The 27,691-nt window shown below is 39.2% G+C and overlaps 1 long non-coding RNA gene and 2 pseudogenes across 1 annotated transcript; all 3 read left to right on the top strand.

Moving 5' to 3' along the window:
• Window positions 1-119: 119 nt before the first annotated feature.
• LOC148917630 (pentatricopeptide repeat-containing protein At4g21300 pseudogene) lies at window positions 120-4,026 on the top strand (annotated as a pseudogene).
• A 1,487-nt stretch (window positions 4,027-5,513) lies between these two features.
• Window positions 5,514-19,355, top strand: LOC103328567 (protein ACCELERATED CELL DEATH 6-like; annotated as a pseudogene).
• Window positions 19,356-25,777: 6,422 nt separating this feature from the next.
• Window positions 25,778-27,631, top strand: LOC148917629 (uncharacterized). Its single transcript, XR_016125804.1, has 2 exons — window positions 25,778-26,142; window positions 27,390-27,631. It is a non-coding gene; the product is annotated as an uncharacterized LOC148917629 (long non-coding RNA).
• The last annotated feature ends 60 nt before the right edge of the window (window positions 27,632-27,691 follow it).

Raw genomic sequence — 27,691 nt, 5'->3', positions numbered from 1 at the left:
TTGTTGTCAACCACATAGTTTTCAAAGTAACCATATGGACCAATAGACAGAAAACCAAAAAGAGAAAAAGATATGTCCAGGCCCTTCTAAACAAAGACAATTCTTACAACACAAAAGAGATGTACAAGAAAGTTATATGTCCAATCTATAAACATTTCATACCCATTACATCACAAAGATCCAAGTCCGTACATACAGACTGCAAATACTTTCTTAATCTGGAAGGGGCAGTGGCAAGCCAGTTTGCTTCAATCTTGCAAGCTTGTAGTGATCATTCTCTTATCCAACAAGGTAGACAAGTTCATGCACATGGTATTTGCAGTGGACTTTTAAAAAACAGCCTTGTCGGTACAAAGATTTTAGGTATGTATTTTCTCTGTGGGAGCATTGTGGATGCTAAGAACATCTTTTATCAGCTTGATTTGCAATATACTTTGCCTTGGAACTGGATGATTAGAGGGTTTACTATGATGGGTTACTTTGAGTTTGCCTTGCTGTTTTACTTCAAGATGTTGGGTTCTGGAATTTCACCTGACAAGTACACTTTTCCAAGTGTAATTAAAGCTTGTGGTGGTGTGAATAATGTAAGATTGGGTAAAGCAATCTATGATACCATCCAGTTTATGGGTTTTGGAGTGGATGTATTTGTGGGTAGTTCTTTGATTCAATTGTATGTGGACACTGGTTGTATCCATGATGCATGGTGCTTGTTTGTTGAAATGCCTCACAAAGATTGTGTTTTGTGGAATGTCATGCTTCATGGTTATGTTAAAAATGGAGAATCGAAGAATGTTGTTGGAATGTTCTTGGAAATGAGAAATAGTGAAATTAAGCCCAATGCAGTGACATTCGCTTGCATTTTGTCTGTTTGTGCCTCAGAAGCTATGATTGGTTTTGGTACTCAGCTTCATGGGCTAATTGTTGCTTGTGGGTTGGAGTTGGATTCTCCAGTGGCTAATACATTGTTAGCAATGTATTCAAAATGCCAGTGCTTGTCTGAGGCCCGCAAATTGTTTGATATGATGCCATGAACTGATTTAGTGACATGGAACGGAATGATATCTGGGTATATACAAAATGGGTTTATGGTTGAGGCTTCACGCTTGTTTCAAGCGATGATTTCTTCTAGTGTCAAACCGGACTCAATCACATTTGCAAGTTTTCTACCATCAGTTGCTGAACTGGCTAGCCTCAAGCAAGGTAAGGAAATTCACGGTTACATTGTAAGACATTAGTGCCTTTGGACGTGTTCTTGAAAAGTGCACTGATTGATGTATACTTCAAGTGCAGGAATGTGGATATGGCACACAAAATTTTCAACCAAAGCACCAGAACTGATGTTGTCATGTGTACTGCTATGATTTCAGGGCTCGTTCTCAATGGGATGAATAATAATGCATTGGAAATTTTTAGATGGTTACTTAAAGAGAAAATGCGACCGAATTCTCTAACCTTGGCAAGTGTTTTACCAGCTTGTGCTGGTTTGGTTGCTCTGAAATTGGGAAAGGAATTGCATGGAAACATCCTCAAGCATGGGCTTGACGGAAGGCTCCATCTGGGAAGTGCGCTTACAGCCATGTATGCAAAATCTGGAAGATTGGATCTTGCTCATCAAGTTTTTGAAAGAATGTTTGAAAGGGACACCATTTGTTGGAACTCAATGATAACAAGCTATTCCCAGAATGGCAAGCCAGAAGAAGCCATTGATATATTTCGTCAAATGGGGATGGCAGGTGCCAAGTATGACTGTGTAAGCATTTCAGCTGCTCTTTCTGCTTGTGCAAACTTACCGGCACTTCATTATGGGAAAGAGATTCATGGTTTCATGATTAGAAGTGCATTTAGGTCTGATCTGTTTGCTGAGAGTGCACTGATAGACGTGTACGCCAAATGTGGAAACTTAGTTCTTGCTCGCAGTGTGTTTGACATGATGGAAGAGAAGAATGAAGTGTCCTGGAACAGCATTATTTCTGCTTATGGGAGTCACGGTTGCCTTCAGGACTCTCTTGTCCTGTTTCATGAAATGTTGGGTAATGGGATCCTGCTTGATCATGTCACCTTTCTTGGTATATTATCTGCTTGTGGCCATGCAGGCCAAGTTGATGATGGAATTTTCTACTTCCGTTGCATGATTGAGGAATATGGGATCCCAGCTAGGTTGGAGCATTGTGCTTGCATGGTAGATCTATTTGGGCGTGCTGGACGTTTAAGTGAAGCATTTGAAACAATAAAGAGTATGCCATTCTCCCCAGATTCTGGTGTCTGGGGAACATTGCTTGGAGCTTGTCGGGTCCATGGCAATGTTGAGCTTGCTGAAGAGGCATCAAGACATCTTTTTGACTTAGAACCACAAAATTCTGGGTATTACATACTATTCTCAAATATACATGCTGATGCTGGAAAATGGGGAGTGTGCTTAAGGTTAGAAGTTTGATGAAGGAAAGAGGAGTTCAGAAGGTTCCTGGGTACAGTTGGATCGAGGTTAACAACAACACTCATATGTTTGTTGCAGCAGATGGAAGTCACCCACAGTCTGCTCAGATATATTCAATGCTCAAGAGTCTTCTTCTTGAACTGCGAAAAGAGGGTTATAATCCTCAACCCTATCTTCCTACACATCCACAAACATGGGGATGTAATTTCTGGAAAGTTTCATTGTCTCCTCCTCTAATCCTAGCAACTTCAGGATTAGGAATATGATGCTGGCTCTGTGAATTATGGTAAGTCAGGGAATGAAAGGTTGTTGAACTATTCTATTTTACCATTTGCTAGATACCTTTTTTATGTGCGTACTCGGATCTACAGTTGTCACCTATAATGAATGAAGCTTAAAAGTTTTTATCATCTGCTTTATTGCATTGGTTGGAAGCACAACAGTGAAAGTTAGATGAATCAAAATTTGTTCCTATACAAAACTCCGAAGCTAGATGTGCTTTTGGTGAGAATAAACAAATATCAGTTGTTATCAACAAAGAAGTAAACTAAGATCGCTGGCCTCTTAATTTGTCTGTTGCCCCTCTCATTTTATACTTTTTGAAAGGATAATCTTTCCTTGATAGGTACACATTTGATTTCTTGCTTCAGTGCATTATATAGGACAGAGATACTAGTGCATCAAAAAAAAAATTTATTTTATTTTCTGGCCAGGGAACATGAAATGAATTTTTGTGAAACTGTATGCTATTTTGTTTTTCCTTTCTTGACATTTTAATTAGAGTTTGAGAGAGAAAAAAGCTATAATAATTTAAAAACTGATCAAGTGTGTAATTATACATAGCTAACTTAAAGTGTGTAATTAGACATTAATCCTTTTCTTTCTTCTTTGAATCATTCTATAGAACCAGATTAATTTTTGGAAATCATTGGAACTGATCAAGTTGGGCTTGATCTGCTTAGGTTTCCAAGACCTAAGTTTATTTACTTTAGTTTAGTTTAATTTTATATTGTGGCCAGTCTTATCATCTACCCATTTTTCTTGTAAGATATAATTGCAAGATTGTAGCTTTTGGTCTGAAAATTACTATGTTAATTTTTAGGCAGATAAGTCTCTGAGGTTTGAACCCTTTGCTCTCTTTCATTTAGGCATCTTCAGCTATAGAATTAGAGCTTCAAGTAGGTTTCTGTATTTTGTTAACCCTTCCTTTTGCGTTATGTGAGAATCTCTGGAAGTGGTCATTGTTTTGTGGGGTGGAAAGATTGGTTTGTTTTGCAGGAGAGGAGGCAAATATGTGGTCAAATATTTCCTGAAGGATTGTGCTGGAGAATCCATTTGCAGTTGTGGGTACTGAGATGAGCGTTCGACACATGATCTATATCGTTGCGGAGGGATTTTTGGAAGTGCACAGAAAGGAAAGCTTCCTAATATTGTTTAAGAATGTACGTTTACGTTTGCGGTTTTCTGTTTAAGACATAGCTTTAAAGGCTTTTGATATGTAAGAAGCTTGAAAGGTTTTGACTTATCCATACAGCCTAGTATTAATTGATAGTTCTAGTGACTGAAAGAAATTTTAAATCCGTTTTGCCGCTTACGGATTTAGTATGCTGCAAGAAATGAGGGGAATGTATAAGTGGTTATCACGTCAATGCATTGTTCACAGAATCACCTCAACATAATTCATTTGAAGCTTTATGGATTCTCGAATATCCAATTACTGCAGATCCAACCCAATGACGTGGTATTTCTTTTGTTGTGTTTCGTTCTAAGTACAGATGTGCACGAATAAGCTTTCAATTTTTGATGATGTGCGACTCTGAAACCTATGTATCATGGCCGGTCTTTCAAACAACTTGAAGTGACACAATCCAGACATTGTATGGTACGTTGTTGAATGGACGTGTTAAACAGCGCAAGCATTTCATGGCATTCTGTAGGGGTGCGATTAAAATAGCAGTAAGAATCTGCTAGTCAAAGTGGGAATGCATTCGTTAGGTGTCAGAATTTCAAGTGCATGAGATTTAACTCTCAGACTTCAATATAAGGCCACATTAAAATTTGAAAAGGAATTTGTGCAAGAAGTGCTACAAGGAAAATAAATATTTCACAAATAATTTTTCATGGTATTTTTCGTTTACCAAACATTTGGCAATTTTCACACACTAATTTAGTCAGGATAAAATTATGGATCTGTCACTGTTGGCCTCTCGTTTCATCTAAATGATTATAGAGGGAAACAAAACTGATAAACGGTCCCAATTTGTTGATTAGATAATGAATAATAAAATTTAGGGAGATTCACTATTATACCCAATATGGGGGCCCAAATTATAAAAATACCCCATATGAAATGAACTTTAGAAACACACATAAAACCCATTTACAACATAACAAAAAAGCTTTTAACTTCTTATAAATTACAAAACTGCCATCAATTAAAACAAGCTCAACCTCAAAATCTCATAAAAATACCCAAAACACTCAATAGGGCATCAAAGTAATTTAATTATCAATATTAAATTCAATAACGCCAGCTGTCATTTTTTGAGTTTGTTTATAAAAATTCAATTGTGTAGGGTTTATTTATAATATTAGTGCTAGAAATGGGTATATCACTAAATATCTCTAAAATTTAACTTTATTAAGAGACATTTTTAACGTATATTAATTACCTCATCACTTGGATGGAGTATTGAATTGATGCCACGTAAGTAGACTTGCATGCATGGACCCAACATTGACTTGAACAAAGCCACTCACTCTCTCTCTCTCTCTCTCTCTCTCTAGTGTCTTCTTTTTTGTCTGTATAATTTTCTATTTCTGTCAGCGTCTCTATTGATATCTTCCTAATAACTAGCTACTTCCTACTCTATTATATGTAAGTGGCATTGAGTTGTAGTTGTTATATCTATCGTTCTCTCTCAGGCTTCTCCACACCTCCAGTATTTGGTAAGGACACGTAGACCGGTAATTGTATCTAATTACTTAATTATCAGTTAACACTTGAGCGCTAGCTCTTCATATCTTATAGCAACGTTGAAGTGCAGATCGGAATCTAAAGCAACGTTGACGTCCATATATGGCAGACAAAGAGCTGCGTGCGGCCACCAATGAGGACACAGCTGCAAGCATCAGCATAGCTGACGATGAAGATGACGGCGTGGACCTCCGAAGCTTGGCTAGTGATCAGCCCGTGTCCCGCAAAGAAGCAGTGGTCCTCGATCTGCCCATGTACCAAAAAGACGATGGAGCACTCCTTGAGCAAACAGATGGCGATAAAGATTCAAGTAGCTTGCACTTTGTGCGGACCGCTTTGGAAGATGTAGAATTCAGTGAGCAATATGCTAATGCTTTCCATGGGACAAGGGAGAATGCATCAAAGAAATTAACAAAGAAGAAGGTAGTCCACGAAAGGCCCGTTCTTGATGTACCCTCGTACGAAAGAAGCCTTGAGGTAGATGTAAAATTCGCAGCGCAACATGTTAAGTTTTACCATGGCACTAGGGAGGTACCAAATGCAACAAAACCATCAGAGGAATTCAATCGAGGACTCCTTGAGCAAACAGACGGCGATGAAGATTCAAGTAGCTTGCGCTTGTACCAGCAGTTGTACGGCTACGCAACTCAGGGCAAGATAGATAGCTTTAAGGACACCATTGAAAGGAAGCTTGAGGCAGATGAAGTACATGATCCCAATGCTCGCATTCGGCTTCTGTCTCGACCAAGCCCTCATAAGAACACATTCCTTCACATAGCTGCAAGTTTCGGCCATGCGAAACTAGCAGCCGAGATCATACACCTTCACAAGCCCCTTTTGTTTGAGAAAAACTTTGAGGGCGACACTGCGCTTCATATTACCGCCAAAGCCGGGGATTTAGATACAGCAAACACTCTTCTCCGTGAAGCCCTAGGCGCTGAAAATGCTGATGAGGTATTTATGACCTTGATAAATGATGCGCAAAACACCCCCTTGCATGAGGCCCTGATTCATGGTAACCAATCAGTAGCAAAGTGTTTGATAGAAGCCTATCCTGCCTTTTCTTATTATATTAATAAGGAAGAAAAGTCACCTTTGTATCTGGCCGCTGAGGAAGGGTTTGATGAGATCGTAAAACTAATAAACAAAAAAGCAGTTGAGAAAAAGCCAGAAGTTCGTGTTAATGGCAAGTCTCCGTTGCATTCAATTCATCGGAACAATGGTACCGTAGTACATTCAATTAATACTTCTGTTTTTTCTGCTTTGCCACAACGGCTAGTGTGGTGGATTTTTTATCCATTTTTTTATTATTTCATTTTTTAATCTGAAAGAAAAACGTCATACTCATATTGTTCTAACTTATACTTGATTTCATTAGAACTCTTAGAGATAATATCAAGTATGGAGGAAACGTTTGAGAGCCCAAAAGATGAGAAAGGGAGGACTCCACTACATTGGGCAGCATCAATTGGTTACCTGGAAGGGGTTCGTTTCTTATTTGGCAGACGCCTCTCCGATTCTCATCAAATGGATCATGGAGGCAACTTTCCAATCCATTCAGCATCAAGCAAAGGTCATATCAAGATTGTTAAAGAGCTGCTTCGACATTGTCCTGATTCAAAGGAATTGAAGAACTTTAATGGCGAAAATGTACTCCATGTTGCAGCAAGATGCGGCAAAGACAATCTTGTCAAATATTTTCTTAAAAAGGGTGAGTTTCGAATGCTGATAAACCAAAAAGACAGCAACGGAAATACTCCTTTACATTTGGCAACGATGCACCACCATCCCAAGGTTGTCTACAGATTGGCTTGGGATACAAGGACAAACTTAAAGCTCTTGAATGGTAGCGGCATGACAGCTCTTGACATTACAGAAAGCACTTTGGAAACTATTGCATCATATCATGGGGTAAGTTAGTACTATATTTACTTTTATCAGATGACTGATGATGATGATTTTGGCTATCATTTCCAAGGGAATTATCCTTGTTCTATTTAGCGGGTTGGGAACAAGTACGCATTAGTTCCAGTTTGGTCTATTCTCAAAGAAATCGAACAGAGAACTAAAAGGAGAAATAAATAAATTTAGAAAACACTCTAGATTTTATTGAAGTAGGATTACAACTCTATGGCTGATGTAGCTCACCTAAAATGGTTGATATAAAACATACTGATGCGCATATTTTATATTATATATTTAACCCCATTTTTAATATAGTTTGGTTAATATTTTGGAAGAATTTTGATACTTTGAATTATATTTCCATTATAGGACTTTCGACTCCCTCTGGAGCAAAACATAATCAAATGGACGAATTTTGGAGTAATTCCAGTTGGAGGACGTTCGTGAGTCACTTGGCTTGATCGTATCAAAATTTAAGACCTTTCTACCAAGCGGTTATTTTCTGATAAAATAAAGGAGCAGTGTGCTGGAATAATGACGATTTGGGCTTTTATCGTGTTTTGGAGCCCAAGATGACCTCAGATGGGTTCGTGGCCTTCTGGAGAAGTGTTCAGAACGTTTTTATCTTTAAAACGAGCTATCTTGGGCCAGATTTGAGGAGATTTGAGACCAAAACGTGGCTGGGCAGATTTGGGCAGATTCTCCTAATCCAATTTGGATTTTATATCCTAGTATTATCTTATTTTAACCTAGTTTCCTTGTGGGGATGGGGCAGCTAGGTTTTAGGAGGTATTTAAGCTCATTTTCACAGCAATTTAGGGACTCCTTTTTATTTCTTTTGGCTTTGGAGCAATTGCTAGGGTTTTGGATTTTCGACTTTCGGTGTTTTCATTCTTATTCTTCTTAATGATATTTTCTTGGATTTCAATTGTGAACATGCGTAACTAACTCTCTTTTGCTAGGGTGAGGCCACGAGCCTTAGCAAGAATATGTAGTTTCTGTCCAATTTGCTTTTGATTATATGCATGCAGTTTACTGAATTATTCATCAGGGTTAAACTATCTAAGTGTCTTGATGCTTGATCACCATTAGATGTTTAGAAAAGTAATTTGATGCAGTTTTGGTCGGAGGTCGGTCCTGAAATTGACGGGCTTCTGTGATTAATATGTGCAAGTTCACTTAGGATGAATATCACGCCTTAAGGGTTGCATGGTTTTTCAAAAGGTTTCATAGAACTTAATGAGTCATGTATGTTTAGATTTGATCCAATACCACAGACGGATTGCATGTGTGATATACGCTCTATGTTGGGGGTCCAAGTAGGCATATATTAGGAATACCTAACCTTCAAATATGCATGTATAGGTCATAAGTAATTGGGAAACTATATAGAATTGTTAAGGTGACGCGGATCCTAGTGCTTTCTTAATTTGATTTCTAAAAACACAATGCTTTCTCTTGCTCTTAGCTTTAATTTTGAATATTGCTTTATCTTTATTAGTTAAATTTTTAATTTAAGGTCTTCAAATCAAACATCTCAACTTTCTTTTGCAATAATTAATTAGAATTTGTTGCTACGAGTTATTTAAATAATCCCTGCGGAGAACGACCTTGAGAATCATTTATACTACAATAACCTTGTCATTCTTGCAAGTTTTGTAGGAGTTTTAACCCTGTTTGCGGGTACTAAAAAGCCTATCACATACACCACACATCCAGTGACAGATCCACTTGAGGATAGTGACGACTATTGGCCCTACTCACCTCTTTTTACCGCCCGTGAAGTTCCATTGATGCTCTGTTGAGCAAGGTTGGAGAGACAAAGTGGCATGGACTGGGTATTCTGGGCAGCTGTGGAAGGTTTGGTTATCTATGAGACTCTGTGGATTGCAGATTTGTAAGTATCTAGCACCCTTATTTGTTACTTGTTGAGTATTTAAATGATGTATTCGACGTGTAGTAGATTTGGTCTACATCTTGCCCCCAATAAGAAAAATTCATGGATGGGTCGCTGCACAGATCCCATATATAAGGAGTTTACAAGATACAGTCTTCCTGCCAAATTCAAAGAACAAGCAAATGGAAAAAACATGTGGGGAAAGAAAATGAATAGTTGTGCTGGGCAAAATGAAGACATCACTAACTATGCATTTATTTGGGCATAAACAAACTATATAGGCAACTCCAACTGTGATTAGAAACTCCGAGTTATGTAGCACTCAAATAGTGATCAACTAAAACTTATCGTCATCATTTACATGTTAGTACATGTTTTTGTTATCTTTATACGATTTGTTTCTATTTTACCAACAACATGTGTCTGGTAATTGGATTGTTTCTTCTTGTACTGCGCAGAGGTTACTTGGACGGTATTGAAATCTGCTTTCGCACAACGAGCTCAAAGTTTGCATGTCCTCCAAAGAAAAAAACAGAGATCGCTACAAGTAGCAGACAGTGGTGGAGGTTCGACTCACTTGAAGTTACCAAACGAGGAAAGCATTAGGGACAGGGTGAATACTCTATTGGTGGTTACCACACTTGTTGCCACAATGGCATTTGCAGCCGGTTTCACAATGCCAGGTGGCAACAACGGTGACGCCCCTCAGGAGGGCATGGCAATCTTGCTAACCAACGCTATGTTCCAAGCCTTTGTGATTTGTAACACCATAGCTATGTATACTGCCATCACTACTACAAAAAAGGAAAAACACGACGGGAATTCACCGTCGTGTATTCAGTTTTCAAATGGTCATGGAATTCACCGACATCTTTTTCATAACAAAACCACGACGGTAAATACCCGTTGTTGTTAAAATAAAAAACGTTATCAACAAATAAAAACCGACATCTTTGTACTGCAAAAAGACATAAAAATCAGTCGAGAATGAGAATAGACGACCAACTGTAACAAAAAAACGTCGTTAAAAAGGAAACATATGACATATATTAACAGAACATGGCCGCAAGATACACATACAGTGACGAGAACTAAAACTCAACGCTGTTAAATAAACCTTTAACGACAAATAAAAATATGACGTCTTTAAATATATAATAGATGACGTTATTGACACCTACTACGTCATTACATTTCCAACAACTGTCGTAAAATAAATTTTCCACTTCGATTTTTTTATGAATGATGACGTGGAAATAGATGTCAGGGTCATTAGTTACAACGCATGTATGTATAGAGACGACGTTGAAATAATAAACAACGTCGGTTCCAAATAAATGAGAGCCGTATTACAAAAGTTATACGTCATATTTTGAAATATAATCGTTGTGTAATGACTCTGAAACGGCATCGTTTCTCATTCCACCGCCGTGTAAAATAATTTTAATGACACGATCTGAAAATAAACGACGTGGAAAAAATGATGGGGTCATTAATTACGACACATTAATTTATAAAGACGACGTTGTCGTCTATATACAACGTCGTTACCATGAAAAAGACCGCCGTGTTTCATAATTTATACGTCATCATTAAAAAAATTAACGTCATCTAATTCATATTTCTTAACGTCGACAAATTTACCAATGGACTTCAAATACCGTCGTCAATTCATCCATTTCCACTTCGTTTATGAAAGAACATGCGACGTGGTAAATTTATGACGACATCGTCTTTTGTAACGCTTCAGTTAGATATCTCGCTTTTAGACGTCGGTATTATGGGATTGAGTCGTGTTATTTTGAATTACATGGCGGTTCTTTATGCTTCTCCGACGTGTTATCCTGAATAACTGTTTTACAATAGCATCGTGGTTCTTCATTGTTACGTTGCTTTAAGACGTCGGTAAATATATTGCGGTCGTTGAATGCTCCAAAACGTCGTTTTTTATTAGAACATACGTTTGTTTTTCACATTTTTATCAAGACCGTCGTGTTTGTAATCTGGAACCAGTAATTTTTGTACTGATTGTTTTGTGGCCAAAACCTGTATAATGAAAGTGAAGAAATGACATTACAATATATTACAAAATTAATGTCATACACTGCCAATTACATAAAGCATCATTCAATCCATATACCTTCACACCCATCTCGAATATTTTGACTCCCTAACTCACCCACCACTTCATCAAATGTGTCAACATTTGGCATCCCCCTAGTAAATGGCTCACACTCAATTCTCACATCACCTAAGATATCATCACCAATAACATCATTATATTCTTTATTAGGCATTGATAACACTATCGACCAACCACGATGCATCGGGTCGTCAACAAAAAATACTTGTTTGACTTGAGAAGCCAAAACAAATTGGTCATTTCTATGTCCAATTTTACTCAAATCTACAAGGGTAAATCCAAGTTCATCCATTAAAAGACCAGAAGTACTATCTATCCAATCACACCTAAAGACTGGGATTGTAAACTTTTGGTAGTCAAAGTCCCAAATTTCTTGAATGACACCATAGAAACCCGTATTTGAGAGATTTGGGTTTTTATCCTTGGCACTAGCAACTTGCATGGTATGTGCAAGTAAATAAATTCCACTATTTTGAGTTGTCCGCACATCATCTTGTGTCTTGATGTTGAATTTAATACCTTTAATAAGATAACTCCTATATAATGGCACTGCCATGTTTGGACCAGCTGCTAGCTACCTTAAATTTTCTGATACACCATGATTGTCTTCCTCATTAAGTTCACTTTGAACCTGCGAATTAATCATAACTTAATTCAATCTAACATAGAAAGAAGAAAATTAAAAGTCCAATATGTTATTCAATAACATATACCTTGAAGCGTAGCCATTGAATGAAAGTGCTATTATGCTTATCCTGCAGCCACTTTGTTCTCTTTCTAAATTTTGGATAAGCGGTCTTGATGTGGATCATATGTTGCCTACATGACACAAAAAATTCAAGCATTACGGTCCCAAACATATAAGATAAACATAAGAAATAATTTAAAATGGAAACTTAAAGAATAAAACTCATACGTACTCGATATAAGGTAGGACTTCCTCCGTATTCTCCAAGACATATAGATGTGCTTGGTTCAACAGGTCCCGATCAACTACGCTCACTGTGCAACCTGATAATGGCTTTGAAACTCCCATCTTTTGGCTTGAAGGCACTCCAACTGTACTAACATCAGATAAATGCTCGGTACAAAACTCTACAGCTTCTTCAGCTATATACCGCTCAGCAATGCAACCTTCGGGACGAGTCTGAACATACCCCTTTAGCTATTTCATATATCTTTCAAACGGATACGTCCATATAAAATATACTAGCCCATATAGACGAACTTCTCTGACAACATGTATTACTAGATGAACCATGATATAAAAGAATGAAGGGGGAAAGTACTTCTCAAGCAAACGCAAAGTAACTACTACATCTTCTTCTAACTTATCTAGCTTGAAAACATCAACAGTTTTTCCACATATAGCATTGAAGAAGAAGCACAAACGAGTTATTGCATACCTTGCAGGCTTCTCCAAAACAGAAAGAATTGCCACAGGGAGCAATTGTTGCATTAAGGTATGACAATCATGTGATTTAAGGCCAAGAAGTCTTGAATCTTGTAAAGATACAAGATTTTTTATATTTGAAGAATAACCTTCAGGGACCTTCATACCATAGAAAGAATTGCAAACCTCTCTCTTCTCTGCTCTTGACAAATTCCAAGGCCCGGGAGGCAAACGAGTACGTCTTTCTCCATACTCAGGTTGCAAATCAGTTTTGACCCCCATGTTCAATAAATCTAATCGAGCAGTAATCCCAACTTTATTTTTTCCAGGGATCTCTAGCAATGTACCAATGATACTATCGCAAACATTCTTCTCAATGTGCATAACATCTAGGACATGCCTCACAGGAAGGTACTTCCAATACTCGAGGTCAAAGAATATTGATTCTTCCAACAAAATCTGTCACCATCTTCAACCATATGCAGCACTTCTTCTCCGATTAATGGCTCGAATCGTGCCATATTCAGGTTTCCCATTAAAAGCTGCACGTTGCCTCCTATATGGATGATTGATTGGTAACCATTTTCTATGCCTAATGTAACAAATTTTGTGGCCATTTTTCAACCTGTGACTAGGTGTATCATCGCCGCATATTGGACAAGCTTTATATCCTTTAACAACACAACCAGATAAGTTTCCATAGGCGGGAAATCATTAATTGTCCACATTAATGCAGCTCTGAGTGTAAAGTATTCTCCATCATGTGCATCATACACTCCTCCAATCTCATCCCACAAAGATTTTAAATCATCAATCAAAGGCTCCAAGTAGACGTCTATATCATTTCCACTGTTTAGGACCGGAAATCAATAAGGTCAACATCATGAACTTTCGTTTCATGCACACCATGGAAGGAGATTAGATGTAACTAAGATAATTGGCCAGCAACTATATCTGCTAATTAGAGAACTGTGGATTGAATCCATCAGATAAAAGAGCCAATCTCAAGTTTCTACTCATTACCAAACTCGTGCCATTTATCATTAAGAAGTTTCCAAGACGGGAATCCGCCGGATGAGACATCTGACCATCAATTGATTTTTAGCAGCATGCCAAGTCAAACTCTTAGTTGTCTCATGTGATCGAAACATCCTTTTAAACCTTGGAAATGAGGAAAATACCACACCACCTTCGCTGGCACACCCTCTTTCAAGATTGAATCTTTGCCTTCCTTCCACCTTGAGATACCATAAGTAGGACAATTAGTTGAATCCTCATACTCCTTCCTATACAAGATGCAATCATTGGGGCATGCGTGCATTTTCTCATAACTCAGCCCCAATGCACACAAAGTCTTTTTGCCTCATATATAGAGGCTGCATCAGATTTCCTTCGAAGCAAATCGCCTTGAAGTATCAATAATTCTGTAAAACAGACATCACTCATCCCATGTTTTGCCTTCAAATTATACAACTTCACTAATGCTGATAACTTCGTATACTTTCTACAACCAAGGTACAATGGTTGATCTCCATCCCCAATCACATTGGCAAACTCATAAGGATCAAATCCAAAATCACCAAAATCATTATCATCCATCTGTAACACCCCGACCCCAAATTTATTCAATGTTTAATTAATTTAAGTGGAATTGAGAAATTACCCGTGGGATAAGGGTATTTTGGTCATTTTCTTACCCAGAAGGAATTTGGGAATTTCGGTTGTAAAGCACGGTGAGATGAGTCCGTAGACACGTAGTGGGCCAATCGGAGTTGTAACGAGAGAGATATGGTCAAATGAAGCTTTGGCAGTGGCATAATCGTAAATATTTGAAAATGGATTTTTGGTTAAAAGACGGAAATTCTGTCTCTCTCTCAAGCCTCCCTCTCCTCCGCTGGTTCGCGATAAGAATGGAGGCCGCCACGTTGGCGGCCGTGCTCGTCCGCCACCAAAGTCTTAAAATGACCGCCGCCGCCTCTTCCTACCTAACGGGTCGCCGCCCAGAGTTTCCGGAAAACGAGGAGAAAGCGCCGTTTGTAGAAACTTCGCCGGCTTCGTCTCCGTCGTCCGCCGCCATTTTTGGCAATCAAGGTATGGAAATTCATCCATGATCAAGCTGATGGTTGGGTAGGATTTCATGAATTTTGAGGCTAAGTAGCTCGATCTACTTGAAATTCGCCGATTTTATGCGATCGCGATTCGCCACTTCCTTTTGGGGTATATCCAAGAACAAAGTGACTCCAAATTAGGTGTATTACCTAGGTAGGAGTCTTGGCTCACGATTTGGAGGATTTCATGATATCGCGATATCGCTAGACACCCATGGCGCGCCGTGTGGCGGCGCCTGGGCAGCATCGTGAGCCGAGGGGCATTTTTGTCCCATTGCGATCCTCTCGATGTCACGAGCGCTTGGTGTGCTCGGATCTCATTTTGATGCCGTTAGAGTTCGAATCGGATATCGATATCGCGATTTTCCGGTTCGCTTAGGATTGGACCGTTGGATGGTCAAATTACAATATGTTGATCTAGGTATTACCAGATCGTGGATTCGACTGATCGTAACATGGAGTCATATCGAAAATGCCAACCCTAGGGTGAGGGTTTTAGCGATCGTCCGATCGTAATGATCGTGAGCGATCCGTCCGTCCGATTCGACCAAACTTGCAGGACATGTGTCCTAGAGCCAGAACCTATAGGATCTTTCGGATGAATTTGGAGGTCGGTGGGCCTGTTTGACCAAGTTTGGGTAGTTTGACCCTGGGTTGACCGCTAGACTTTCCTTGTAGTTCTACCATCCCAGGAGGGCTAGAATGACCTTAGTGACAGAGCGTTGTTGAGTGAAACGGAGACCGTGAGCTTAAGATATAAATTAGTGAATTTAAATGGGGGAGTTTATGGAATGCTTTATTTGTTGAGATTTATTTAAGATTAGAAATTATATTTTCTATAATTAATTGTGTGGATGTGTAAAGGTAAATAAAGCGATTGAATGTTAGCTTACAGTGCTATACGCACTACCCCACGTGCCCTCCCCCCATATTGTGATCATGTTGAGGGTGTGAGAATGTAGCGTGCCTACAGGTGAGGTCGACGTCGCACGCCTTGGATTAGCCGCGCAGTTGATTGCACTCCCATACGTGGGCCAAGTGCGTCCCGAATGAGGGAGATATGGTGTGAGGGTGGTGAGAATGAAGCCAGCAGAGGTCGCACGCGCCTTTGGATTATGGCAGGCGTCCCGAGGGAGGGGAGATGTGATTGTGTGATGGCAGAGAATGTAGCATGGAATGTAGCCGACGCACACGCCTTTGGATTAGCACTGCACTATACACGTGGCACGATGAGGGGAGATATGGGTGAGGCTGGTGAGAATGTAGCTGTGCCTGGCAGGAGGTCGCACGCGTCTTTGGATTAGCCGGCGTACGACGATGAGGGGAGATGTGATTGTGTGATGGCCGTGAGAATGTAGCCGTGCCGTAATGGTGAGAATGTAGACAAGCCTGGCAGAGGTCGCACGCGCCTTTGGATTAGCCGGCGCAGTTTTAACGATGTGAGATATGGCGTGTGAGGGCTGGAGAATGTATCGCACGCACTTTGGATTAGCCGGCAATGACACCCATACGCGGCCGGGTGCCCCGACGTATGAGGGGAGATATGGCTGTGTGAGAGGGCCGGCCGTGAGAATGTAGCCGGTGTGAGGTCGCACGCTTTGGATTAGCCGGCGTGTCCCATAAGGCCGGGTGCGTCCCAGTCGTATGAAGGGTGATATTGTGATTGTGTTTAGTGGATTGTGATGGATAAATATTAGAATATATGAAATGGGTATGGCTGTAATGGTTTATTTGATATTAGGAGCCAGGATAGATACTGAAGAGCTACGTGTGGCTTGATCCCTTAGCAGGCATGAGGCGTACGAGTTACTAGGGTGCAGCCACGATTAGACCCCACTTAGGTGGTCTTATTGCGATTGGTTTGGACCTCGTTGTTGGTCCCAAAACTTGGTTGAATTGAGGCTTGTCCTGGGGACTAAGTGAGTGAAGGTGCGCGTGAGTAGATTTTGAAATTGTTATATGCATGTTTGATGCATTAAGTTATTTTAAAACTTTGTGGGCGCTAGAATCATTTGAAGGCCGGAGGCCATTTATTTAAATTGCATGAGATTATATTGTGCATGCCGGTTGGTTATAAATGCGCTTCTTTGCAGGAGGAAATTTTGGGGAATGTTCATTTATAGGGAGACTACAAATAAAGTCTCGTGTCTAATCCTCTGTTAAACGAGGATTTAAGGAGTGAACCCGGCATGGGTGTGATGTCGGGTCTCCGCAGGTTCGCCTCTCGGGAAATCGACGGGTCCTGTCATCTCTATTTCTTCGACACAAATCTGTACCTACTATGGTCATCATCTTCTTCAACATTTCTACTAGCATTAGTAGTTGCTTCCCAAGGTTCTCCGTGAAATGTCCAATTCTTATAGCTTTGGTCAACTCCATTAAAGTATAAGTGATCCCTTATAATTCCAACCCCAAACAATTTCAAATTAACACATTTAACACATGGACATATGTGTTGTAGTTAGAAGATTTTCTACAAAAAAGTTCAAAAATGCTTCCACTAACTCATATGCCTTCGATCTTCTATTCGAGTGCATCCATAACTTATCCATCTCCGACATTATACCCTATTATATGATAAAGTGAAAAGACAAGCAATGACCATCACTATAGCAGATTATATAAAGTTCTAATAGCAAGTAATATACGACACAGACGACGGTTTTTAAACAAAAACAGACGTATTTGACATATATAGACGATGGATTTTCAACAAACGTCGTCTAATTATAACTATGACGTCTTTTTTTAAACTAAGACGACGCAATATTTTTTTCGTGATGTGGATTCATTTTTAAAACGTCGTTAGGTGTAATATAACCGACGTGGATTTCATTTTTATAATTATAAATAGAATTTTTTTTTCCCTAGTTCTTTCAGTTCATTTTTCAAAAACAGTGCGTTATAAATAGAGTTTTTTTTCCCGAGGAAATTAATGTTCTAGAATTTGTAAAGTTTCTTTTTTGGGTGACTTATTTAAATCAAATACGAATATAAAAACAACGATTGTTTTTTGTTATACCGTCGTCTTTTTTTGTCATCTTAAGTAAGATTAAGGTTTCAACTTCTTCTTGCCCCTTTCTCTGTCTTACCTCATCTCTTAGGAGGCAATTGTTTGAATGTTGGTGTGTGTATATGTTTATGTATCTGATTCACAAACATACACACATCACCAATTTTCAAAAAATTGTGTCTCTCCGATTTCAAATCTGTGGCTGCCGTTGAAGTTTTAAGAGGCAATTGTTTGATGTTGATGTGTGTGGTTAGGTGTAGATACACAAACGCACACATATCATCAACTTCCAAACAATTGTCTCTCTGATTGCAACTGAGGCTGCCGCCAAATTTCAGGGCAATTTTTTTGATGTTAATGTGTATGTGCGTTTGTGTATCTCAAAGACACAAATACATATACATTATTAACCTCTAAAATATTGTCTTTCTGGTAAGATTATGATGAGGAACAGAGTTCCATCTTGTAAGATTTTCTAACCCTTGTGATCTTAGAAAAATCTAATTATATCGGCGGCTTTCTATATAAACCGTCGTGGTTAGTTCAATTCTTGTCATTAAGTAGATCTACCGACGTAGGATAACAAATCCAAGAAATAAATTGTTAAAAAAAAAATTTATTCAGACAATGGTTTAAATATATTGTATGACGATAAAGTGAATAAATACGGCGTTAAATTTTATAATACGTCGTTAAATGAAACCCCAACGTGGTGAGATTTAAAGATACCGTCGTAGAAAATATGAGAAAGACGTCGTTATATTTATCTTTGCCGTAGTTGTACATTAATTTAATATGGCGGTATTTTGTATTTTACCGCCGTGGATTTATTTGTAATTATACGGCCTTATACGAAAACTTGGTCGTGTTAATTTCTAAAACGGCGGTTGTTTTTGAAATCGTCCACTTTCTATGTTGGTCGTTTACAAACTTCATGTTATTTGTTGGCTTTGATTTTACTACTCGGAAATCCTATTTCAATAAGACGTCGGTTTTTTAATTAGATACGTCGTGTTTTAGGAACAACCATTTGAATCTCCAATTTTTAGTTGTCTAAGGTGTTATTACACGGCGGTTTTATAGAACCGTCGTCTTTTTAAAAAACAACGACGGTTTTCACTTAGACCATCGTTTTTTTCTGGTCGTCTTTGTCACTTTTTGTAGTAGTGCATCCTTGTTGCAGTCTGTCTCATTTGGGCGTAGTTGGGGACTTAAATTTGTGGACACAGCTCTCTGTTGGCATTGCCGCTGTTGGGGATTGCGCTACCATGATTTCCTTAGCCTTCATGGCTGGGTTTAGCAATCTTCATTGGCTTGCCTACGCTTGTATTGATCCTAGGAGTCCTTTTCATTTTCATTGTCTTAGTAGTTTTCCCTCCACTCTTCTGCAAAACTACTGGTCCCGCATCTTCGTTGGATCACTTATTTTCTCCTGTGGGAAGTACGGCTTCTAGAAGTCAGAACGATGACTCAGAAGACGACTGATCTCCTTGGTTGCGCGAAAATGTGGGCCTTCAAACTTATCATCTTGGAATGTTTAAGTGGAACTTGTTGTGTTCCCTAAAAAAAAAGATAGTAGTTTTTATGTTTCATGCACTTTATGTTGTAGTTAAGAACTTTTAATGTATGTATTAATAACTGGGCAAAATTGTAGCAATGATCCTTGGACTAAGCCTGAACTTTACTTTTTGTCCCTCACATTGCTAAATTGTTACCATGGTACTTTAATTATGCCTCCTCTTTTAGAAACCGTCATTTCTGTCAAATTTTCCATTTAATTTGATGACATGGCATGGACAAGTCCTACTTGGCATGGGCAAAAATGTCTTTTCCACATTAAAATTATTCATCCGAATTAGAAAGCTTACACCATGGCATGGGCATTAATGTATTTTCACCGATGAAAAGGGTTTCGCGATTTTGAAACTGAAAGGTATCGAAGGTCGACATCAAAACAGAGGAAAAAGCGAGGGAAAGGGAATGGGGAAAAGGAGAAAAGGGGTAGGGTTTCTTGATTGTGATGTTTCAAAGTGCGATTTGTAGTCGAAAGTGCTCTGTTTGAAAGGGAGATAGTGTTGATTGAAGTATTAGTGCATTACTGAAGATTCGAGGGTTCGGTTTTGGAACAGTTGAAAGTGACAATGTTTTGGTGTTTACAAAGTGTTTACAGAGAGACTTCAAAGGGGGACAATGTTTAGGTGGTCTCGAGACCATCCAAGGTATGGTAAGTTACTACAACTTTAACTTAGTGCGTTGAATAATTTATAGGTTTAAGCTTTGTCTGCATATGTGACAGACCCACCCCAATTTCTAAACCGAGACAAATCTGTGAAACCCCGACATCACCCCGATGTCAGCCCACTTACTAGACTGTAACCTCATTTTTCAAAAAGGAGTAGGCACGAGATTTTTTGCCAAATTTCCACAGAGTCTCCCCTGTAAATTGAACATTCCCCAAATTTCAACCTGCACAAAATTCATTTTAATATCCCAACGGGCAGCATGCACAAGATAATGACATGCAATTCAGCTACTTGGCCTTCGGCCTTCAAATACTTCAAAACAAATTACCAACACATTCCTTACACCAAATAATATAATCAAATGCACTTATGCAAGCCAAAAGCAATTTATATCATTTAATTTTCCAAATCAATTAGCATATGAGGTTCCAACCTCCTAACACGGCTGCATCTCACTTTCACCCAAATTTCGGGACCAACGACAAGGTCCGAACCAAACTCAACAAAGTACCTAACTAATTTAATCTGGCTGCACTGGCGCTATCCCTGTGCCGCTTACGCATCCCATCGAGGATCAAGCCACACGTAGTTCTTTCTCTAAACTTTTCCTAAAACACAACTCACCAAAAAATTCCCATACACGCCAAACATCCAAAGTCACGATGGGCCTGTCCGCACGCCGGATAAACCTGCGACGCGTGGGACCTCATCATCACAACACAATATCACATATATCCCTTATACGTGGGGACGCACCCGCCACGATGGGGTCTGTCAACACGCCGCTACTCCTACGACACGCGCGACCTCAACACAATATCACATATCACCTCATATGCGGACGACCCGCCACGTATGGGGTATGTCAACACGCCGCTACTCCTACGACACGTGCGAGCTCAACACAATATCACATATCACCTCATACGCTGGAACGCACCTGGCGCCACGATGGGGTCCGCCAACACGCCGCTACTCCTACGTATACACGCACCTCATCACAATATCACAATATCTCCCTCATACGACGAGACGCATTCGCCACGATGAGGTCTCACAACACGCCGCTACTCCAACGACACGCGCGACCTCACACAATATCACATATCACCCCTCATACTTCGGACGACCCGCCATATATGGGGTCTCAACACGCCGGCTATCCGACACGCAGTGACTCAACACAATATCACATATCACCCTTATACGCCGGGAATCACCTGCCACGAATGGCTAACACGCGCTACTCCTACGACACGTGTTACCTCACAAGCATATCACATAATCCTCATACATCGGACTCACCCAGCCACGATAGGGTCTGGTCAACAACTCGCCGGCTACTCTACGACATGTGTGACCTCACACAATATCACATATCACCCTCATACGCCGACGCACCCGCCACGTATGGGGTCCGGCTAACACGCCGGCTACTCCTACGGCACGTGTGACCTCACAAGCATATGACATAATTCCCTCATACGCCGGGACGCACCCGGCACATATAGGGTCTGTCAACACGCCGGCTACTCCTACGACACATGTGACCTCACAAGCATAGGGTGGTACTTACAGTATCATCAATATCCCGGGTGCACAGGATAGTGCATATAGCACCGCAAACTGACACTCAATCCCTTTTTATACCTTTATACATCCATACAATTAAATATATGTCTAATTTCTAATCTTATATAAACCTCAACCAATATAGCATCCCATAAACTCCCCCATTTAAATTCATCAATTAATATCCTAAACTCACAATATCCACATAACTCGACTAACAGTCAAGACTTGTCTCTACGGTCATTTCAATCTTCCTAGGAAGGTAATACTACCTAGAAAGTCACTGGACAAACCAGGGTCAAACTACCCAACCTTTGTCAAACGGGCTCAAGGGCCCACGAACCCAAATTCCAACTGACAATTTCTATGAGTGCTACATGGTTTAGGACACACGTCCTGCAAGTTTGGTCCAAATCGGAAGGTCGATCGCTCACGATCGCACGATCGGACGGTTACTAAAACCCTAACCCTATGGTTTGCATTTTCGGAGTATTCGGGAATCCATTTTACGATCCATCAAATCCTACACGATCCTAAGGATGTCTAGATTAACATATTGTAACTTGGAGTCAATCCAACGAACCGAACCTATCGAACCCGGATAACGCATAATAGGTGATATCCGTTTGAGACTCAAACGACATCCGAATCGAGATCCGCAAATTCCTACACACTCGTGACAACCTGAGAATCTCATCGAAGGCTTTGCAGCTCCACCACTCTTGCCCACGCGCCACCACACGCGCTGCGCGCAGTGTAGAGTAAATTCCGCGACGGAAAATCTCCACAAAGGTTGCCTCAAGACTCCTACCCTAGGTGAATCACTATATTTGGAGTCACTTTTGTTCTTGAGCATACCCCAAAACTGACCGAAGTGGCCGGAATCGCGATCCTAAAATCGGCCAAATTTCAATTCAGATCGAAATACTTAGCCTCAAAATTTATGAAATCCTACCCAACCATCAGCTAGATCATGCAAAAGGGATGAATTTCCATACCTTGATCGCCAAAAATGGCGGCGACGGAGAACGGTCGCACAGAGCTTTTCTTGTAACACCCCGACCCCAAATTTATCCCATATTTAATTAATTTAAGTGGAATTGTGAAATTACCCGTGGAATAGGGGTATTTTAGTCACTTTCTTACCCGGAATTTGGGATTTGTAACGAGAGAGATATGGTCAAAAGAAGCTCATAATCGTAAATATTTGGAAGATGGATTTTTGGTTAAAAAGACGGAATTGCCCTCGCAAACCGAGCCCAATGCAGGTTTTTGGCCGGTATGGATTCTACTTATTTTTCATGATCTAGCTGATGGTTGGGTAGGATTGCATCAATTTTGAGTGTAGATCATCCGATTTCGATTTAGGTTTCTACGCGATTCCGGCCACTTCAGTTTTTGGGTATGTCCAAGAACAAAAATGACTCCAAATTAGGTGTATTACGGTAGGAGTCTTGACTCACGATTTGGAAGTTTTCCGCGATGCGATATCTGTCCCATTGTGATCCTCTCGATGTCACAAGCGAGTAGGTGTGCTCGGATATCATTTTGGATACCGTTAGGTATCACGCCGTTGGATGGTCCTAAAATTATAATATGTTGATCTAGGTATTACCAGATCGTGGTAGATTCCTTGATCATAAATGGAGTCGATACAAAATGCCAACCCTTTAGGGTTTTAGTGACCGTCCGATCGTGCGATCGTGAGCGATCCGACCGCATCCGACTAAACTTGGACCAAACTTGCGACGCGGTGTCCTAGACCTTGTAGAACCTATAGGAACCGCTCGGATCATCATGATTTGGAGGTCGTGGGCCCCGCGGGCCTGTTTGAGTTGGGTAGTTTGACCCCGGGTTAGACTTTCCTATCATCCCAGAGGTTAGAATGATCTTGAGCGTTGTTGAGTTAAATGGTTTATGCGTGAATTTAGGATATTATTATATAATTTAAATTATAATGGATGCTTTGCCAGGGTTGAGGCTTGTATAGAAGTAGAAATTATATTTTATATATTTAATTGTGTGGATGTATGTATACGAAGGTATTAAAGCGATCAAATGTTAGCTTACGTATACTACTACCCCACCCCAATAATGTGATTGTGTGAGGGTCGTGAGAATGTAGCCAGCAGAGGTCGCACGCGCCTTTGGATTAGCCACAGAGTTGACTCACGTTAAGGAGATGTGATTGTGTGATGGCTAGTGAGAATGTAGCAAAATTAGCCGGGTGAGAGAGACGATTAGACCGACGAGCCGAGAGCCTAGAGGAATGGTTTATTTGATATTAGGACTAGATACTCTTTTAGGTAATTGGTTTGGACCTCGTTGTTGGTCCCAAAACTTGGTTGAATTGAGGCTTGTCCTGGGGACTAAGTGAGTGAAGGTGTGCATAAATAGATTTTGAATTTGTTATATGCATGTTTGATGCATGAAGTTATTTTAAAAACATTGTGGGCAGTCCTGCTAGAATCAATCTAAGATTTTCGCGAATCTCGACAAGACCTTCGTCTTTGTTGGCTTTGAGGAAAATCTAACTTTTTTAAAATCAAAATCCTTTTTTCAAATAATTACGATCGTGTCACTGAGTTTCATTCGATCGTAATTCTCTCGACAACTCCGATTCGAGCCCACTACGTGTCTACAGACTCATCTTGTCGTGCTCTACGCAATGGTACAACCGAAATTCCCAAATTCATTTCGGATAAAAATGACCAAATTACCCCTATCCCCATGGTAAATTCGTAATTCCACTTAAATAAATTAAAATAGGCAATAAATTTGGAGTCGGAGTGTTACAATATGTGTGGTCTTGTGTTATTGTCCTACTTTTGGCTATACATGTGGTCCTTTGTTGTTTTGGCTATATGTGTGGTCCTGTGTTATTGTCCTTGTTTTTGTGTTTTTATATATTTTAGATGTTAGTTTTTTTATTTAGTGAACGTAGTATATGTTAACCATGACGGTTTCGACGTTATACACGACGGTATTCCTTCAAATATAGACATGGATAACTTTTTTTACATCGCGTTTATGTAGTTCTTGACATGTAACATTCTTTAGTCTCTATTTTTTAAAAACCGCCATCTAATGTTGTCGAAGTTTTCCTTTTATGCTATTTATATATTAATTAGACGTCAGTTATTATTTTGGTATGACGTTGAATGTCTTAACGACGTTGGTTATTTGCCGTCTTTGTTTTATGAATCAAAAGATGGCGGTCGATTTTACGACGGTTTGAAAATCTTCTAGATGACGGTGAATTCCCGTCGTCTATTTCAATTTCTGTAGTAGTGAAAATTGAACCAAAAATCAAACAAACTCCAAATTTAAAATTGTATAAATAAATAAAAAATAGGTGACCGATGTGGAATTGGTTGCACAAGTAGCCCACTAAAAAAGTGGTCCCACGTGAGAAGGAGTGTTGAAGAATACATAGAGTCCCACATCAAAACTTAGGAAAATAGAAAGTCACATATAATAAATGGTTTCACTCCTAATAACATCGAGGCTCTTTGTATAAAACCCTACATCTGCTAAACATGTGGTTAAATTTGGAATAATATCAGTGTTACTAGTAATGGGCCAAAGGTCCGTCCATTTGAAATTTTAACATAGTAGAGTTATCAATAAGAGCAAAGAGAAAGAAGAAATGAGATATGAAATGCATGTTGGGATTTTTTAGGTAGAGGAAATATAAGATGAAAAAATGAGACGCATGTTAGAATTTTTTTCTCTGATATTGCTTTTGCTTTGGGTCTGGTTCAGGTTTGGAGAGAGAAAAATTCCGTAGTGAGAGAATGTGGGCATTCAATAAGCGGGCTCAAAGGGTTGAAATTGGAAAAGTAAGAAAATTCACTTGGTTTGAATTTTCTTGATTTTGTCAAATACGTGTAATGCTTAGAGTGGACAATGCCGGGGATTATGATAACAGTCGCTTTTGAGCTACTTTGATTATCATTCCTCGTGTCGTGTTTAAGATAGCAGCTGGTAATTAAGTTTCTATGTTAGATAGTAGTTGGTTGGTGGTTAGCATTTACTCCCATATTCTAGGATGTTCTTGTTCTGTTATAAAAAGCCCTGTATCTGCAACAGTTTATGGCAAGAAGCAACAAAAAATTCAGATCTTACCAGACCTCTTTAGCAAAGTGTTTTATAGAGGCCCATCGTTTCATTCATTTTGATTGTAATACGGAAGGAAAGTCCTCTTTGTATCTGGCCCCTGAGGAAAGGTTTGCTGAGATTGTGAAGCTAATGCAAGAAAAAACAAGTGAGGAAAAAATTCCTGTCAGTGGCAAGTCCTCATTGCATGGTGCAATTCTAGGCCGCGGGAACCATACATTGTGCAGCATCAATTGGTAATCTGGAAGGGGTTCGTTTCTTAGTAGAAAGACACCGATCCGATTCTCATCAAGTGGATCATCGTGGCATCTTTCCAATCCATATATTATCAAGCAAAGGTCATGTCAAGATTTTTAGAAAAGAAATTCTAAAGAATTCCTAAATTTTTTTACATAATTTCTCACATTCTCTTTATTTTTACACAAAATTCTCTTTTTTTTACACAAAATTCCTACCTCATTCTTACATAATTTATCACAACATCTTCATCATTTTACATATAATCCTTCATCAATTTCATGTTTTTACATAATTTCTCACATTCTCTTTATTTTTTTACAAACTATCCTTCATCTTTTTCCATTTAAATTAATTTTTAAGTTGTTTTTAAAACAAGACAAAGACGTACTAAAACAAGAAAAGAATATAATCAGAAATCTATAGGGCTAATCACATGCCGACACGTGAATTCCAAAACTTCTATCCCAAAATATTTTTCTCTTCTAAAATGTATTTTAAATATGATATAAATAGTAGTTTAATTAAATTAACTAATAAATTTACATAATATACTAAAACTATTAAAATATTAAATTTAGCCATTTGTTACTGGAGACGGTTAAAATGTAACCTCACACTACTCCTTATAAAATTATTTATTAGGGGGCTAAATACAGCCCTCCCCACTTGAAAATGACCTTACATCACAGAAAGATAAGAGATAATACATAACAAAGACCCCAAACCACACAAGGAAATGAAAAGATGCACATCCAGCCACAAAGAAAACAAAGGCCAGAAATCAAACCAAGTAAAGGAAGTAAGAGAAAGAAAGCGATGCCCAATTAAACTTGCACAATACAATTTTCAAACTTACGCTCGAAAGATAGCCAAAAACAAAAACCCAATTTTCAAGCGATGTCCTATGGAGAGAGACAGAGAGAGTGTTTGGGTCCATGCATGCAGTGTTGACAGCAAAGCGGGAAGGCAGTACCAGGTTGTCTATATTCAGTAATTCAGTCTTGATGTTGATGGTTCTTCTCGTCGAATCCAAGTAATAAGCTAATTAATATTGTAACTCCAACGTGGAAGTTCAATAATAATAAAAACTCCAATGTAAAATCTCATGCGGACCCAAGTAATAACCTAATTCCCTATGTGTTTGTGCAATAAAAGACCACAATGTTGCTACAATAATTTTGAGCAATAAAAGACCTTTACATATCCTATTTTTCCACTTATCTTATTTTCTCACTCATCATATAAATTTGAAAAAACACAATCATATCATTCTCTCTTCGCCACTAGCATTTCCATTATTTCTGGGATTTTTGGGTCTTTGACATCAGGCGGATTTGTTCTGCAGGTGGGGGAATGGAAGAAGAATGATGAGGGCGGAGCTGCTGGGTTCGGTTTTGAAAAAAAAAAAAACCTTAACAATGGCAGCGACTGGAAATGTTCCAGATTTGTAGTCTTTGTTGGAATTAGAGGAAGGCGATGGTGTGGATGACGATATGGATCAAGAGGGGCTGGGATTTTTTAAGTTGATTCTTTTTAAAATTTATTAATTTTTTTTTAATGGTTAGAATGTTATTTTATTATTTTTAATATTTTTTTGTTAATAGGTGGGTCCCATAGTAGACATCGCCAAGATTTAACGATCGACTA

Source organism: Prunus mume, linkage group LG4, assembly GCF_029339155.1.
Source record: "Prunus mume cultivar Tortuosa linkage group LG4, ASM2933915v1, whole genome shotgun sequence".
NCBI classification, from domain to species: Eukaryota; Viridiplantae; Streptophyta; class Magnoliopsida; order Rosales; family Rosaceae; genus Prunus; species Prunus mume.
Note: the sequence above shows the minus strand (reverse complement) of the source record. Positions and strands in the feature narration are given on the sequence as shown.